The sequence below is a fragment of the Zea mays genome, chromosome 6 (assembly GCF_902167145.1).
Source record: "Zea mays cultivar B73 chromosome 6, Zm-B73-REFERENCE-NAM-5.0, whole genome shotgun sequence".
Lineage (NCBI taxonomy): Eukaryota > Viridiplantae > Streptophyta > Magnoliopsida > Poales > Poaceae > Zea > Zea mays.
In genome coordinates this window covers 87,389,970-87,408,379 of record NC_050101.1, presented here as the reverse complement: position 1 = coordinate 87,408,379, position 18,410 = coordinate 87,389,970, and positions in this window count along the sequence as shown.

The following is an 18,410-nucleotide window of genomic DNA, read 5'->3' as shown; positions in this document are numbered from 1 at the left end:
ACCCCCATGCCCCAAATCAAGAGGACTTCGCCGATCAGCCGTATCGCGGAGTCATTCATATGATCACTGGGGGGTCCAGCGCCGACTTCGACACGAAGCGGCAGAAGCGGGACCACTACCGCAGCATCAACCACGTCGCCATCACCGGTCCGGTCGTACAGACGAAGTGGTCCCACGTGTCGCTAACCTTCGACGCCCGAGACGTCGATCTGCGCAGCGCCCCGCACATCGACGCCATGGTTATCACTTGCAGCGTGGCAGGCTGGGACCTACACAAAGTCCTAGTCGACAATGGCAGCCAAGCAGACATCATTTTCCTCCATGCCTTCGACCGCATGGGCATAAGCCACAGCCTGCTCAAGCCTTCGGACAACCCACCGTATGGCTTCGGAGGCAAGGGCACGTTTCCCGTCGGCAAAATAGAGTTGCCTCTCTCCTTCGGTGTAGCACTCAATGCCCGAAGTGAGCAAGTTGTGACGGAACCTCCCAAGTAATTAGGCCCACCTATAGTTGTCCTTGTCTAACAGACATCAGACACCCTGTAGATGTTCCTAAATCACTTGACAAGTTCGGTATCTTTCCTTACCTTTCCAGGAACGTTTCACCCGACTTGCAGACATTACAGATCATCGGAGATAAAGAAATGCGGAAGCGATTACATAACTTACATTTATTTAAAAAGTAAGCTCAAGTTGTTTATTACAGACCAGAAATATAAGTGCTGAGTAGTATTATTACACATACCAAGGGAGGCACAAACTCCTCCCGATAAGCTTTTCATAAAAGTTTTCTTATGGAGGACCATGTCCTCCCGCATCTTCACTCTTGTTTCTCCTCATGGGGAACCACCTTGGTACAGAAGCAACAGAAATCTGCTACTTCCTCACCTAAAAACAACGAAGGGATAAACCCTGAGTATGGAATTACTCAGCAAGTCTTACCCGACTAAGGAAAAGACTCCCAAGGGTATGCTGGCTTAAGGGAGTCATGGTAAGGCTTTTCAATAATCAAAGACTCTGTTTTGCAGAAATGCTTACTAAAGTGGATCCTTAAAAATCCAATTTTATTTGTCAAGTTAAGTACAATTACCTGCAACTAGAGTTCTTTCTACCCTAGTTCAATCACTGGTCCTGCACTAGCCAATTTCTTAACAAAAACCCATCATCTTTAGTGGAATGCTACGTGTAAGTCAGTGGCCAAGTCTCCATAACCGCGGAGGTACGGTGATCCGAATCGATTATACTCAGCTGAGGATATCCAATCACACGACATATGTAGCACTTAACCCTTGCATATGTCAACCCGCCACCGGGGTTCTTAAGACCAGATCAGGTTCACGCAAACCGAGAGCACAGATACACTACCGTCCAGCCTCTTGCCACGGAGGGTACACGCTACTCTCGCCACCGCTCCACGCCCATTTCGTGTTATCTTATTCTGGCCTTAGTCCGCCCGAGGCAAGGCTTACCCATGACGAGGCATGTGACCAGTTAAAGGGTCCTCGGTCAGCAGGCCTACATCGACAAGGTCCTTAATCGACTCAGACGGAGACACTACACCGAGACTCCTTTCTCGTGCAAGTCACCCGCCCGGTCTCAGCTTAATCATTTCACCCAAATCTTGGTACCTGGCAGAGGTACATCTTTTCCGATGTTGGATCCATCAAGGCCTTTGACAGATCCACCATCAAGTTTTATTTTCGAAAACATCCCACCCACCTTTGCCACATCATATTTTGTAAAAACAAAACATTTTGTTTTTCTAAAGCAAGGCTAAGCATCAAAATCTTTTGTAAAACGGGTGATCAAGGAAGGTAATCAAATTCAAGGAAGGTAATGCAGGAATTGTTTTATCAATCAACTCCTTGCCTGAGATTCCAAAGGTGGTGGTGTCTTCTCTTCAGTCAATTTACTCTCTTCTTCGTTTTCTAAATATAACCATATATGTATATATATAAGAATGAATGCCATGTAATGCTTATGAGAGTGCGAAGATAATAAAGATTTATTATCTAAGTCTTGAATACAACTTTCCTTCATGGAACTCCGAGAACTTAGGGTTTCCGGAGTCAGTAAAGGAGTTCAAAGGGCAGGGGTTTTGGGTTCTAGTTATCAAACAAGGTCCAAATCAATTCAAACTCTACCCAAGGCTTCTAAATAATGTGGGGAGTTCATATAAAAAGTTTGAACATTTTTGGCATTACTATTAATTTTCTAAAATTCTAGAACTATTTCTTTAAGCTATTTTAAATGCCCTAAAATTCATTATTTAATCTAAAAATCATGAAACTATTTTTATTAAATTCTATGAAAAATTAGGAATCTAACAAAATTGGTTTGACATTTTTAACATTTTTTTATAATTTTCTACAGATTTTTAAAGTTGGACAGAAAAAGAAAAGTGAAAAGATTGAACAGTGCTGGGCTGCATTCAGCCCAGACGGCCCATCTGTGGACAGAAGCGCGCCTGCGTGCGCCCGCGCGCGCTGGCGGCTTTGCATAGAGACCCCCGGGTTTTTAACTAACTGGGAATGAGTTCTTTCACTATTTCTTGTGTCGCTGACAGGTTGCAAATAAACCCTCGATCTTCTATCTTTTCTCGAAAAACACCCCTGGCCATGGCGCACTCGTCGTTCGTCCCTGACGTGGTCCGTACCGGCCATGGCAGGCGACGACTGTTACGGCTAACTACCGGGGAGGCATTACTGGCTTAAGGCGACCTAGGAACACGCATCAATTTGTCAAGAACGCACTGAGAACGGCCTGTCCACGTGCACGGCAGAAACCGCGGTGTCAATCCCGTGTTCTCAATTATCCACGCTCGGATTGGTTAAACGGCCACTACGAAGAGCTTCATGAACACATAGAGCTGCTAAAACAAGGCTTGAATCGGACAGGGACTTACCAGAGAGGGCTGGCCACGGAGCGCAGGGCTTTACGTTCGCCGGAGACAGAGAAAGGGGGGAAATCGGTGTCACGGCGGCTCTGGTTGAAATTGGGGTTGGGGATTGAGGCTACAGGGCCGTAAGAAGCTGTGTTTTCATTGCGCGCAATCAATTTGAGCGAAGATGGAGAGAGCATTGCGAATTTGACTTCGACTGAGCTTCACTGGTGGAGATGAAAGCACCTCGCTGTGGCTCCTTGCTCAATTTATAGGCACGACGGCACAACAGATGACCCCCGGCCACGGATAGTAGCGCAAGCGCATGCCTACCACGTCAGAAAGAGATACAGTGAGGGAGATGGAGGCATGGGCGACACCGCGGCAAAATTCAATGGTCACGGTGGCCGCCGGTGAAGACTCCGGCTAGGCTAGGGCGGTGGCGCCACGTATGGGTTATCCCTCCCCGACGTTATCCATTCCCTACTGCCCACGAACCCGAACGGCGGCGGCACGAATTTTGGCGCAAAGAGGTCGCCAGCGGTGAGTTTGCTGCACGGGCGGTCTGATCCACTTAGTTACTGTACCATGGCGTTTGTTCTTCAGTCATCTGACAGCCAGGATTTAGGGCAGATTTTCTCTTGATTTTATATATCAACATGATCGACACTCTTTAGCAAAGTTGTAGCCCTAGGATCCAGCTATAATCTTGGTATAGCAATCCTAGGCAAATACTTGCTCGATCATGCATTAATTCATGCCCAAAGTGCTTGCAGTTGCACTACTTGTCTGAAGTTCAGAACTTAAACATCCTGACAGTCAAGTTTAGAGCCAAATTTTCTCTTAATTTCTAATGACAACACAAGTCCAACTCTGCAGCAAACTTGTAGAGCATTATACCAACTACAACTTTGCTATATGGTGTTGTCACAAAAAGGCAGCAGATCATGCATGAACTTGGTCCTGAAGTTGATGTCAGTCCACTTTCAGTCTGATTTTCAGACTTTGAGCATGATTATCTCCAAATTTCTCACAAGAACATGGCTTGCCCTCTTCAGCAAAATTGTTCTCCTATGATTGGGCTACAATTTTGATGTGGTGACCTAATATGAATTCTTACTATTTTGAAAGCTACACAGCTCTAAAGTTGGGCCTATAACCCTGATTTCAGACTTAGCATAGGAATCACAATTGGGGTCCTTTTTGCAAATGAGTCCAAAACTTAGGGTTTGGCTTGTAAATTCACATATGAGTGAATAAAGTGACTTAAGATACTTTATTAACTTGGTTTTTGCACTTTAGTCCAAATGTGCATCAATTTTGCACATAAGCCCCTAGGTTTTAGTTTTAGGGTTTTCCAGGGTTCCAATTAGGGTTTTTGGTATCCCAGGGGTATAAATGCGATTCACCTTTATTTTTGGGGACATTTTATAATTATTTCCCTAAAGCCTTTAGGTTTTCTCAACTTGGGTTAGGTTTTACCCCTTTAATCCTATTTAGGGTTAAGTTCCCTATCCAGGGTTCTATTTGCAAAGCACCAAAACAATACAACTTGTTTGAAATTTTTACCTAGTAAATGCACTCTAGGTGTGTCAAACATATGCAATGCCAATGCTTATGATGTTATGCTCAAATTTTAGTTATAGTAACACCAGGGGTGTTACATCCTTCCCCCCATAAAAGAATCTCGTCCCGAGATTAAAAGTCCTAGGGTAAGTAATGGAAAAGGAAACACGACATACTTTTATTTCCTTATTTCTGGTACAAGGCAGGGGTGGTTTGGGAATCACTCCTTTATTACAACACTAAATATACTTTACAAATTACATGAGGCTAAAAAGCCTGGGAAATTCTTATCTAAAAAGTCTTGAGTTTCCCATGTAGCCTCATCTTCGGAATGTTGGTTCCACTGTATCTTATAAAACTTGAGAGTTTTTCTCTGGGTAACCCTGTCCTTTTGATCCAAGACTCGAATAGGGTGCTCGGAATATGTCAAGTTCGGTTCAAGGACAATATCTGTTACTTCAATGGTTCGATCGGGAACCCGAAGACACTTCTTCAATTGTGACACGTGGAACACATTATGCACAACAGACAATGTTTCGGGTAGTTGGAGTCAGTATGCCACTGGTCCACATTGCTCAAGTACCAAGAATGGACCAATGTACCTAGGTGCAAGCTTCGCTTTAACCCCGAAACGCGATACTCCCTTCATTGGTGAAACCTTCAGGTAGACATAGTCCCGTTATGAAAATGCAAGGGCATTCACCGTTTGTCTGCATAACCCTTCTGACGAGCTTGTGCTTTCTTCATATTATGAATACTTTTCTGAACCTTTTCCTCGACCTCTTTCACCATATCAGGCCTAAAGAAGTACCTTTCCCCAGGTTCAGACCAATTTAGCGGAGTTCGACATCGTCGCCCATATAAAGCTTCAAAAGGTGCCATCTTGATACTTTCATGATAGCTATTATTATATGAAAACTCCGCCAAAGGCAAACATTCATCCCATTTCGGTGAGAAGTCCAGAACACATGCTCGCAACATATCTTCGAGTATTTGATTAATCCTCTCAGTCTGTCCACTGGTTTGTGGATGATATGCCGAACTATGGAGCAACTTAGTACCCAAGGATTTGTGAAGTGCTTCCCAAAACTTGGCTACAAATTGAGGTCCACGATCCGACACTATGGTCTTCGGAACACCATGCAGACTAAGAATACAAGCAATGTATAATTGGGCATAGACAGTAACCGGGTGATCTATCTTGACCGGTAGAAAGTGAGCAATCTTCGTAAGCCGATCAACAATAACCCAGATAGAGTCATACCCTTTTGTAGTCCTGGGTAATCCCACAATGAAGTCCATACTAATATCTTCCTATTTCCATGCTGGGATAGGTAAAGATTGTAATGGACCAGCAGTCTTCATGTATGTGGCCTTGACACGTTTGCAAGTGTCACACTCAGCCACATAACGTGCAATTTCAATCTTCATTTTCGTCCACCAATAAAGACGATGTCAGCCAGAAGAACACATAAGGTTACATGTGTGGAATTTGCTTCTTCTGATGACACTGTACTATCTGGGTCTGTTGGGCGGGCGGCAATTACGCATTTTACCCAAACAGAATCAGATGCAGCATCTTGGGTAAAACACTCAGAAAGAGGTTTATCAACAAGTGGTTACAGTAAGTTCATAGCACACGAGACGGGTGTGAATGTCGAATAACATCACGGTCAACTCGTGTTAGCCAGGGAATCTAAGTCCACGAAAGGTGATATAGATTCAAGAAAATTCACCAGTGGAGGGATCTATAAATGCGGACTTTGCAACCAGTCCATTTTATCCGGCACTAGTCGTGAATCGGCATGATCACACACGCAGGAAAAACACGCGTGAGGCAGTCGAGGCATGACTAGAACGATAATTAGGTGGTCGACTTAATTTGATTTTGGTAAGTACTTTCCCTTAGGGTGGGTTGAACCAAAGTGAGTTTAGACAACTCGATAAAACGATCTCTAAACTCAGCCTTTGTTCCATGTGCAGTTACAAGTTAGTCAAAACCAACTTGTTGAACTACTTTTGACATTGAGCAAGTCCTCTCAGTACCATCGGTAAGCCAAGGGTTGAGAGTTCACATTTGCTAACAAGAAATCCTGCACTTGGTTAAAAATCTATTTGGTCATGTCGTTCATCCGTTTTTCTCATGCGAGAGGAATTATCCACTTGGTTAGGGAATACATGGATTAAATAAGAGAGCGAATGAACAAACTCCTGCATCTCAGCAGCAGGAAAAACAGATCTCTATTTTGGGAGCTAATCAGTTGTTGTCCAACACTAAAAAGCTCCAAGGCTTTACCTTTATACAAAGGATGTAAAGGGAACTTGAGTAGTCACTACCAAGATCAAAAGAAATAAGACCACATATGAAAGTGGTATGCCCTTTTGATCCAACGGAAATGACAGATGTTGCTTGATCTCTTTCACAAACAACATAGAAATTGTTTCAAGGAAAGGTCAATGGAAGATAACACATCAGTGTAATTCCATAATGGATCATGACTAGAGACCTCAATACCGACATGCGCCAAGCAGCAAAATCCTGTGTGCACATTTATAGGAGGCTCTCAGTTTCGCTGCAGTACCATAAGTCCTTAACCATGACACCAATACTGAATCTCACAAGGTAAGAACAATTTGCGTAGAGATAACATATCAATATAGTCTTATAATGGATTATGACTACTAACTGTGATACTAGCGCGTGCCAAGTAGCGCAACCATGTGTGTGCACCCACCGGAGGCCCTCGGTTTCAGCGCGGTGTCACCGATTTTAGTCATAACACCATTACCAGACATAACTAATAAGAAATCTCACGCGACACCAATGGATTGAGCAAGGGTGACTATACACAAAGAGATACTCCACTAGTAAAGATGGTTACAAGTAGAGCGCCAAATAGATCATGGCCCAAGGCATGGCCATAATCTAAACTTGATGAAGGAAGTACGATGGGAGACTGTTAATTCAGCCCCAAGCATATTTCTATGCACATCGTAGAAAGCACAAGGTCAAGGGTTAAGTTGGTATGCCTTCGATACATATGAAGGAACCAAAGGCATCAAATTCAAGAAAATGGTCGGACATGTCTTCCCTAGGTTGGGTTAATAAAGCAACATGACGATCCGCAAGGAGAGGCCAAATACAATGGAGACCTCAACCTGCATCAGCTGAACAAGAGAATGGTTCTAGAAGGAGACATGACTTGAGATCCTTGTTTGAAGTCCAGGTACACTTTAGGTTCGACAAAGAAATTATCTAGGCACTTATTCGCATGGGTGTGGCCATGGAGTAATAACGAAAAATTCAACTTTGGGTCGGGTCATGGTTCACTAAATACTAATATAACCTAATTCTTGGGTTTAGGCAATCAAGTCACCAACTCTCTATTGGTCATAACTCAACCTGATGGTTCTCAGATCAGGGTTGAGAATTGCTTTTTGCTGGGCTAACCAGTTCATGCCCAAGATGACATATATGTCTTGGCCTTTCAGAACAACCATATTAGCAGGAAAGTCCCGTCCGGCCAATGTTACGGGCACTTGGTAAGCCACTTCTTTTCACGTTTGGTAGCTTTACTGTCGGGCGTAGAAGACCATTCATCGACCAACTTCATAGAGGGAGGGGGCTTTGAAAAGGTCCAGTTCACCATCAAGTGCTTCTCCCGCTACATGAGAAGGTCCGGCTTCCATCCCGACATGATCCGCAGGTTCACTGGGGTGCAGTTGCGAATACAACACATGAACTTCTTCATGTAGTGTATTATAACAGACCTGCAAGTTATCCATGGCTGAGCTAAGCTCCTCTACACGGGCTCGAGCTTTGGCTTCCTTAGCCCGGGCGAATGGACGAGAGTTAATTGCCCAATCGAGCGCTAGATCTCGTTTCACGAGTTGGTCTTGCAAGTAGCGGATGGCTGCATCCACGACCCATAGATCATTCCTGTGACAGAGTTCTGATTGAAGCAGTTCAACTTGTGCTTCCAGATCCCCGATAGGATCGTTGCCACCACTGCTACTTTCTTCATGTCTTGGGGCAAGTTAATGGCGGGGTATGCCAATGGGTCTAGTAGATTTGTGCGCGGTCTTTCTGGTGCGCGGCAGCGTTTCTCTAAGGGGGAAATCTTATTAGTATAGTTCTTAGCATGATGCATGTATAATTACAGAATCAATCTTAGTTGATTCACACCTTATATACATTGCACTCTTCCTATCTGGTCTTTAAGATAAACTCTTCAGAATATTTAGATAAGAAGCGAAAAGATTTTATAGATAAGCCTTTAGAAAATCTTTTGAAGATGCCTAATAATATCTGCAAAGAAGGGCTACGCTCCGATACCAGCTGTGACGGAACCTCCCAATTAATTAGGCCCACCTACAGTTGTCCTTGTCTAACAGACATCAGACACCCTGTAGATGTTCCTAAATCACTTGACAAGTTCGGTATCTTTCCTTACCTTTCCAGGAACGTTTCACCCGTCTTGCAGACATTACAGATCATCGGAGATAAAGAAATGCGGAAGCGAATACATAACTTACATTTATTAAAAAGTAAGCTCAAGTTGTTTATTACAGACCAGAAATATAAGTGCTGAGTAGTATTATTACACATACCAAGGGAGGCACAAACTCCTCCCGATAAGCTTTTCATAAAAGTTTTCTTATGGAGGACCATGTCCTCCCGCATCTTCACTCTTGTTTCTCCTCATGGGAACCACCTGGGTACAGAAGCAACAGAAATCTGCTACTTCCTCACCTAAAAACAACGAAGGGATAAACCCTGAGTATGGAATTACTCAACAAGTCTTACCCGACTAAGGAAAAGACTCTCAAGGGTATGCTGGCTTAAGGGAGTCAAGGTAAGGCTTTTCAATAATCAAAGACTCTGTTTTGCAGAAATGCTTACTAAAGTGGATCCTTAAAAATCCAATTTTATTTGTCAAGTTAAGTACAATTACCTGCAACTAGAGTTCTTTCTACCCTAGTTCAATCACTGGTCCTGCACTAGCCAATTTCTTAACAAAAACCCATCATCTTTAGTGGAATGCTACGTGTAAGTCAGTGGCCAAGTCTCCATAACCGCGGAGGTACGGCGATCTGAATCGATTATACTCAGCTGAGGATCTCCAATCACACGACATATGTAGCACTTAACCCTTGCATATGTCAACCCGCCACCGGGGTTCTTAAGACCAGATCAGGTTCACGCAAACCGAGAGCACAGATACACCATCGTCCAGCCTCTTGCCACGGAGGGTACACGCTACTCTCGCCACCGCTCCACGCCCATTTCGTGTTATCTTATTGTGGCCTTAGTCCGCCCGAGGCAAGGCTTACCCATGACGAGGCATGTGACAAGTTAAAGGGTCCTCGGTCAGCAGGCCTACATCGACAAGGTCCTTAATCGACTCAGACGGAGACACTACACCGAGACTCCTTTCTCGTGCAAGTCACCCGCCCGGTCTCAGCTTAATCATTTCACCCAAATCTTGGTACCTGGCAGAGGTACATCTTTTCCGATGTTGGATCCATCAAGGCCTTTGACAGATCCACCATCAAGTTTTATTTTCGAAAACATCCCACCCACCTTTGCCACATCATATTTTGTAAAAACAAAACATTTTGTTTTTCTAAAGCAAGGCTAAGCATCAAAATCTTTTGTAAAACGGGTGATCAAGGAAGGTAATCAAATTCAAGGAAGGTAATGCAGGAATTGTTTTATCAATCAACTCCTATCACCTAATGCAGCAATCAAGTGAGAAAGATTTTAAAAACATCAAGGAAGGTGGCAAATGCACCGGGGCTTACCTTCGTCGATAGGTGAGTCAGGCTCGGACCCGCAGATGTCGAAGTAGAGCCAAGTCCTTGCCTGAGATTCCAAAGGTGGTGGTGTCTTCTCTTCAGTCACTTTACTCTCTTCTTCGTTTTCTAAATATAACCATATAGGTATATATATACGAATGAATGCCATGTAATGCTTATGAGAGTGCGAAGATAATAAAGATTTATTATCTAAGTCTTGAATACAACTTTCCTTCACGGAACTCCGAGAACTTAGGGTTTCCGGAGTCAGTAAAGGAGTTCAAAGGGCAGGGGGTTTTGGGTTCTAGTTATCAAACAAGGTCCAAATCAATTCAAACTCTACCCAAGGCTTCTAAATAATGTGGGGAGTTCATATAAAAAGTTTGAACATTTTTGGCATTACTATTAATTTTCTAAAATTCCAGAACTATTTCTTTAAGCTATTTAAATGCCCTAAAATTCATTATTTAATCTAAAAATCATGAAACTATTTTTATTAAATTCTATGAAAAATTAGAAATCTAACAAAATTGGTTTGACATTTTTAACATTTTTCTATAATTTTCTACAGATTTTTAAAGTTGGACAGAAAAAGAAAAGTGAAAAGATTGAACAGTGCTGGGCTGCATTCAGCCCAGACGGCCCATCTGTGGACAGAAGCGCGCCTGCGTGCGCCCGCGCGCGCTGGCGGCTTTGCACAGAGACCCCCGGGTCTTTAACTAACTCGGAATGAGTTCTTTCACTATTTCTTGTGTCGCTGACAGGTTGCAAATAAACCCTCGATCTTCTATCTCTTCTCCAAAAACACCCCTGGCCATGGCGCACTCGTCGTTCGTCCCTGACGTGGTCCGTACCGGCCATGGTCGGCGACGACTGTTATGGCTAACTACCGGGGAGGCATTACTGGCTTAAGGCGACCTAGGAACACGCATCAATTTGTCAAGAACGCACTGAGAACGGCCTGTCCACGTGCACGGCGGAAACCGCCGTGTTAATCCCGTGTTCTCAATTATCCACGCTCGGATTGGTTAAACGGCCACTATGAGGAGCTTCATGAACACATAGAGCTGCTAAAACAAGGCTTGAATCGGACAGGGACTTACCAGAGAGGGCTGGCCACGGAGCGCAGGGCTTTACGTTCGCCGGAAACAGAGAAAGGGGGAAATCGGTGTCACGGCGGCTCTGGTTGAAATTAGGGTTGGGGATTGAGGCTACAGGGCCGTAAGAAGCTGTGTTTTCATTGCGCGCAATCAATTTGGCCGAAGATGGAGAGGGCAGTGCGAATTTGACTTCGACTGAGCTTCACTGGTGGAGATGAAAGCACCTCGTCGTGGCTCCTTGCTCAATTTATAGGCACGGCGGCCCAACAGATGACCCCCGGCCACGGATAGTAGCGCAAGCGCATGCCTACCACGTTGGAAAGAGATACAGTGAGGGAGATGGAGGCATGGGCGACACCGCGGCAAAATTCAATGGTCACGGTGGCCGCCGGTGAAGACTCCGGCTGGGCTAGGGCGGTGGCGCCACGTATGGGTTATCCCTCCCTGACGTTATCCATTCCCTACCGCCCACGAACCCGGACGGCGGCGGCACGAATTTTGGCACAAAGAGGTCGCCGGCTTTGAGTTTGCCGCACGGGCGGTCTGATCCACTTAGTTACTGTACCATGGCGTTTGTTCTTCAGTCATCTGACAGCCAGGATTTAGGGCAGATTTTCTCTTGATTTTATATATCAACATGATCGACACTCTTTAGCAAAGTTGTAGCCCTAGGATCCAGCTATAATCTTGGTATAGCAATCCTAGGCAAATACTTGCTCGATCATGCATTAATTCATGCCCAAAGTGCTTGCAGTTGCACTGCTTGTCTGAAGTTCAGAACTTAAACAGCCTGACAGTCAAGTTTAGAGCCAAATTTTCTCTTAATTTCTAATGACAACACAAGTCCAACTCTGCAGCAAACTTGTAGAGCATTATACCAACTACAACTTTGCTATATGGTGTTGTCACAAAAAGGCAGCAGATCATGCATGAACTTGGTCCTGAAGTTGATGTCAGTCCACTGTCAGTCTGATTTTCAGACTTAATCAGCCTGACAGCCAAAGTTTGAGCATGATTATCTCCAAATTTCTCACAAGAACATGGCTTTCCCTCTTCAGCAAAATTGTTCTCCTATGATTGGGCTACAATTTTGATGTGGTGACCTAATATGAATTCTTACTATTTTGAAAGCTACACAGCTCTAAAGTTGGGCCTATAACCCTGATTTCAGACTTAGCATAGGAATCACAATTGGGGTCCTTTTTGCAAATGAGTCCAAAACTTAGGGTTTGGCTTGTAAATTCACATATGAGTGAATCAAGTGACTTAAGATACTTTATTAACTTGGTTTTTGCACTTTAGTCCAAATGTGCATCAATTTTGCACATAAGCCCCTAGGTTTTAGTTTTAGGGTTTTCCAGGGTTCCAATTAGGGTTTTTGGTATCCCAGGGGTATAAATGTGATTCAACTTTATTTTTGGGGACATTTTATAATTATTTCCCTAAAGCCTTTAGGTTTTCTCAACTTGGGTTAGGTTTTACCCCTATAATCCTATTTAGGGTTAAGTTCCCTATCCAGGGTTCTATTTGCAAAGCACCAAAACAATACAACTTGTTTGAAATTTTTACCTAGTAAATGCACTCTAGGTGTGTCAAACATATGCAATGCCAATGCTTATGATGTTATGCTCAAATTTTAGTTATAGTAACAACAGGGGTGTTACACAAGTGACCTTCGACATCGTCGACATGGTGTATCCGTACAACGCCATTATGGGCCGGGGCTCCATCAACAAGTTTGAGGCAGCCATTCACGAACTTTACATGTGCATGAAGATACCAGGTCCGCTAGGCGCCATCACGGTCTACGGCAACCAGCAGACTGCGCGAAACATAGAACGGGACTTCGTCCCCGGACAAAGAAACGTGCACTGCCTCACGGCCAAGCGCGAGGTCCCCGCGTCCGCCAGCCCAACTAACAAAGAACACAACAAAGCACAGCTACAGAGCAACGACGGGACCAAGACTGTTCCCCTCGACCAGGCCACACCTAAGCAGACGGTCACCATCAGCGAAGACCTCACTTCGCATGACGAGGAGAAACTCCTCTGCTGTTTGTCCAAGAACAAAGACGTCTTCGCCTGGTCTGCCCTCGACCTGGTCGGGGTCAGTCGCTCCATCATCGAGCACAGCTTGGGAATCGACCCTTCGGTGAGACCGAAAAAACAGCGGCTCCACAAAATGTCTGATGAGAAGACAGAAGCCGCCAAGGCCGAGGTCCATCGCCTCCTGGAGGCCAAATTTATCGAGCCAGTGGCCTACCCCACATGGCTCGCCAACGTTGTGATGGTGCAGAAAAAGAGCGGCAAATGGCGGATGTGCATCGATTTCACCAGTCTCAACAAGGCCTGCCCAAAGGACAACTTCTCGTTGCCTCGGATCGACAAAATAGTAGATAGCGCGGCTGGGTGCGAAGTCATGTCACTCCTCGACTGCTTCTCCGGTTATCATCAAATATACATGAAGGAGGAGGACAAGGCCAGCACCAGCTTCATAACACCCTTCGGCACGTATTGCTTCATCAGAATGCTGGAGGGACTCAAGAACGCCGGGTCCACTTTCTCTCGGCTTACCAAAACGGTGCTCGAGGGGCAAGTCGGCAGAAATATATTCACGTATGTGGACGACATCGTCGTCGCCAGCAGAAGAAAGGAGGACCATCTTGCTGACCTCGCCGAAACGTTTGCGAACATGCAAGACGCACGACTTCGCCTAAACCCCGAAAAGTGCGTCTTCGGCGTTCGCTAGGGGAAAATATTGGGCTACTTGGTGTCGCACCGCGGAATCGAGGTCAACCCAACCAAAATTTAGGCCATCATTAACATGACGCCCTCGCAGTCAGCCAGAGACGTCCAACGCCTGACAGGCAGATTGGCCACCCTCAACAGATTCATCTCCAAATCCGCAGAGCGAAGTCTCCCCTTCCTCAAAACTCTCCGCGGCGCAAAAGACTTCGCTTGGGGACCAGAGCAGGCGGTGACCTTCGCCTCATTAAAACAGTACCTGTCGGAATTGGCAGTTCTTACAAGCCCCGACTCTTTGCTACCCCTGTTGCTTTATGTTGCGGCTTCGCCGCATGCGGTCAGCACGGCACTGGTTCAGGAGCATACAGTAGAGGGCATGATCAAGTAATGTCCAGTTTATTACGTCTCCGAAGTGCTCACACCATCAAAATGTAATATGACGGAACTGGAAAAGATTGTCTATGCACTTGTTATGGCTTCGTGCAAATTGCGCCACTATTTTGAAGCATTCAAGGTCCGGGTCACCTCAGATAGGGGACTCGGCGAATTGTTCAGGAACCCGGAGGCATCGGTACGGATCGCCAAATGGGCGGCCGAACTCTCTGGCTACCACATCACATTCGAGCCCAGGACAGCCATCAAGTCACAAGTTCTGGCAGACTTCGTCGTCGACTGGACTGGGCCAATAACACAGCCGAACCCGTCCGCAGAGAAGGTTTGGACAATCCATTGCGACGGCGCATGGTGCCACGCGGGGGCAGGCGCGGCTGCAGTCATTACCTCACCCACCGGGGTCAAGCACAGATACGTGGCACGCCTCAGCTTTGCTCTAGAATCTGACAGATGCACTAACAACATAGCAGAATACGAAGCTGTCATCCTCGGCCTCCGCAAACTAAGGGCCCTTGGTGTCACTACCTGCATTATCAGAACAGACTCAAAGGTAGTCGCCGGCCAAGTCGAGAAAGACTATGCAGCAAAGGACCCCGCACTTATGCAATACCTCGCAGCTATCCGTAGTCTCAAGAGACAATTCAAGGGTTTCACCTTGCAGCATGTGGACCGGGCCAAGAATGAGGAGGCCGACGCATTGGCCAAGGCTGCCGCCAGAGGCGAGTCCCTGCCCTCCGACGTGTTCTACCATGTTATCGGCACGCCAGCCATCCGCAGCCCCGAAGGGCTCCAGATAACCAATGACAGCGAGGGCCACCGCATAGTCAACCTTATTATGATCGAAGACTGGCGGGCACCAATAACCCTGTTCCTACAGGGGTACTACCATCCAACCGACATCAACGAGGCCAAGCGCCTCAAACATCGAAGCCGAGACTTCGCATTGATTGAAGGCCAGCTTTACAAGAAGGGGGTCAGTCAACCAATACTTAAATGTGTCACCGAGACTGAAGGCGTCCAAATCCTGCGCGAAGTCCACAGCGGGACTTGCGGCTCTCACGTAGGGCCAAGGGCCCTAGCCGCAAAGGTGATCCGCCAAGGTTTCTACTGGCCCGCAATGATCTGCGCCGCAAATCGGGTCACAAGGTCTTGCAAAGCCTGCCAAAAGTTTTCACCTCGATCAGGAAGCCCTTCGCAATTCACGAAACTAATCGCCCACATATGGCCTCTTCAGCGCTGGGGCCTGGACATCGTCGGGCCCCTGCCCACGACTCAGGGGAACCTCAAATTTACCTTCGTCGCTGTCGAGTATTTTACCAAATGGATCGAGGCGAGAGCTGTATCCACAATAACATCAAAGACTGCACAGAAATTCTTCTGGCAAAACATTGTTTGCCGCTTCGGAGTCCCGTCCGAACTCACAGTTGACAACGACAAGCAATTTGACAGCCAATACTTCAAGGATTTCTGCTTCTCCATTGGCACCAAGCTTGCCTTCGCCTCAGTATACCACCCGCAGTCCAACGGAGTTGTGGAACGCGCCAATGGCAAAATTTTCACAGCTGTCAAGAAGATGCTCCTCGACGATAAAAAGGGCAAGTGGGCCGATTTGTTACCTGAAGCGGTCTGGGCATTAAACACGACTGAGTGCAGGGCGACTGGGTTCACCCCTTTCCGCCTTCTATATGGATCGGAGGCCATGACCCCGCAAGAAATAAAGCATGGGTCCCCACGGACAGTCCCGTCAGCTGTCCCCGACGTGGACGAGCGCACTTCAAAGGACCTGATCGACGGAGACCGAGTCTTCGCACTACAGGCTTTAAACAAATACCAGGCCCAAACAAAAGCATGGCATGACCACGCAGTCATCCCGAGGGAATTTAGCGAAGGAGACCTCGTACTCGTCCGAACCGCTCGGATAGAGTCCCGGGGCAAACTGGAGCCCAAGTGGGAGGGCCCTTTCATCGTCAAGACGAAGGCGTCCCCTAGTGCATACAGGCTCGCGACGCCATCCGGCGAAGAATTGGAGCATTCCTGGAACATTGATAATCTCCGCAAATTTTTTGTTTGACTGCTCGGGGCCCGCTCGCCCTTGTAATTCCCAAAACAATTTTATCCCAGCCCGCACTCTTTTCCTCCCGGGGGTGTAACACCCTAAATCCATCAACTGAAAGTAATCTAGTTTAGATTATTAATTTACAATATAAAGAAAAATATTTATGTTTTCAAATAATAACATAGTCATATAAACAAAGATAAGTAATTTTTTAGCAATAAAATTTATCAAGTGTTTGATGCGTTCATGGCGAAACATGTGTTTTGATTGATGTGAATTTTGGATCTAATTTTTGGAATTAATCTTGTGAAGAGAATCTCATTTGTTCAAATAATAATGAATTATTAAAATAATAAATTTGGTAAGTATGTATTTTGATTTGTTCATAATAAACTTGAGTTTATCCTAATTGTGGAATATATATATATATATGTATATTTTGGAAATGAAAAATAAAAGAAAAATAAAAAAATCATGCTCACTCACGCACGTCCAGCACATGCAAGCCCATTACGCGCCTCCCTCCCTCTTTCCTGGCATGTGAACCCCACTCACCCCTCTCAGCCCTGGTCGTCTTCCAGCTCCTCACCCGCACGCAAGGACAGCGCAGCCGCCGCTGGGACGTCTGCTGTCGTGCCCTTTTGCCTCCGCGCGGCCACCTCTACACCTCCCCGCTCTGGCCGCGAGTAGAGCAGGCTTATGCCTGCACCTGTCCATTTCCTCTCCCCTTCCTCTTCTTTAGTGAGTCGGCAGTTTCCTCTCTTCCCAGCGCCATTAATGGCTACCGAGCTCTTACTCTCCCCTGTCGACCCGTCTCCCCGCCGTCTCCATTAATAGCGCAATCAAGCTTCCGTTTCTATCAATTACATGCTGTAATGGCCTTGATTTACTCTCCCGCCTATAAATGGAGCCCATGACGGAGCCTCCTCCTCATGCTCTGCCGCCGTGCCAAAAATTTCCCCACGCCGAACCTCCACTCGCCATGCTGCTCAAGACCCCCACAGTTCTCTGCTAGTGCTGTTCGCCGCGCACCTCAGTGCTCGCGGCCGATTCCCTGTCCGCATCGAACTCAGCCCCTGCTGCTGCGCCATCCTGTACGCCCACGCTCGCGTCGTGCTGCCGCGCTTGTCTATGTTATTTGGTGTCGACCCGGTTGCTCGCCGACGCCTCACTAGAGCTCGCACCGTCGTCGTCGCCCCGCGTCCCGCCATGCCGCTCGTTGTTCTGGCCTCCCGCACGTCCCATCGCCCGTGCCTTTGCTGATTCATTGGACCGTCCACGCCTCTCGCCGGTGTCTGCCACTGTGCTCGCTCATTGTCAATGCCGTTGTGGACGGAAGCCGGAGTAGCGTCCTGCTCGCCGTTGTGCCTCACTGCTCACCGGAGACGTGCCCAAACACTCACTGACAATTTTGCCGTTCACTGCCCGTCGAACACTCTCCCTCGTCGACGTTCATCCAAGACCGCCGTTCATCCCAAGGTTGAAAACAACCCCGAAATATTTATTTGCTAAATCATGTTTTAAATTTATTGTGAATTATTGTTGTAATATTGATGCGATTTGGCGATTCACATGTATAATTTTAGAGATTCGATGTATACGTGTAACCAAAATTTAACACCGCGACAACGCTTTGAATATGCGTAAGATTTTATAATTTTAATAAGTACGGACACTATTCACCACTTCAGTGATTTTCATACTAGAAATGTTTATGGATTTATTTTCACTTTAGTGTGTGGAGCGATAATTGGTTAGTATTGCTATAAATATAATTTTAGTGATATAAGAAATTGAAATAGGAATTGAGCCACGTATTTCCGGTCAAATAAAAATATAGATGTTACTATTCATAATAAATGAATTCATAAG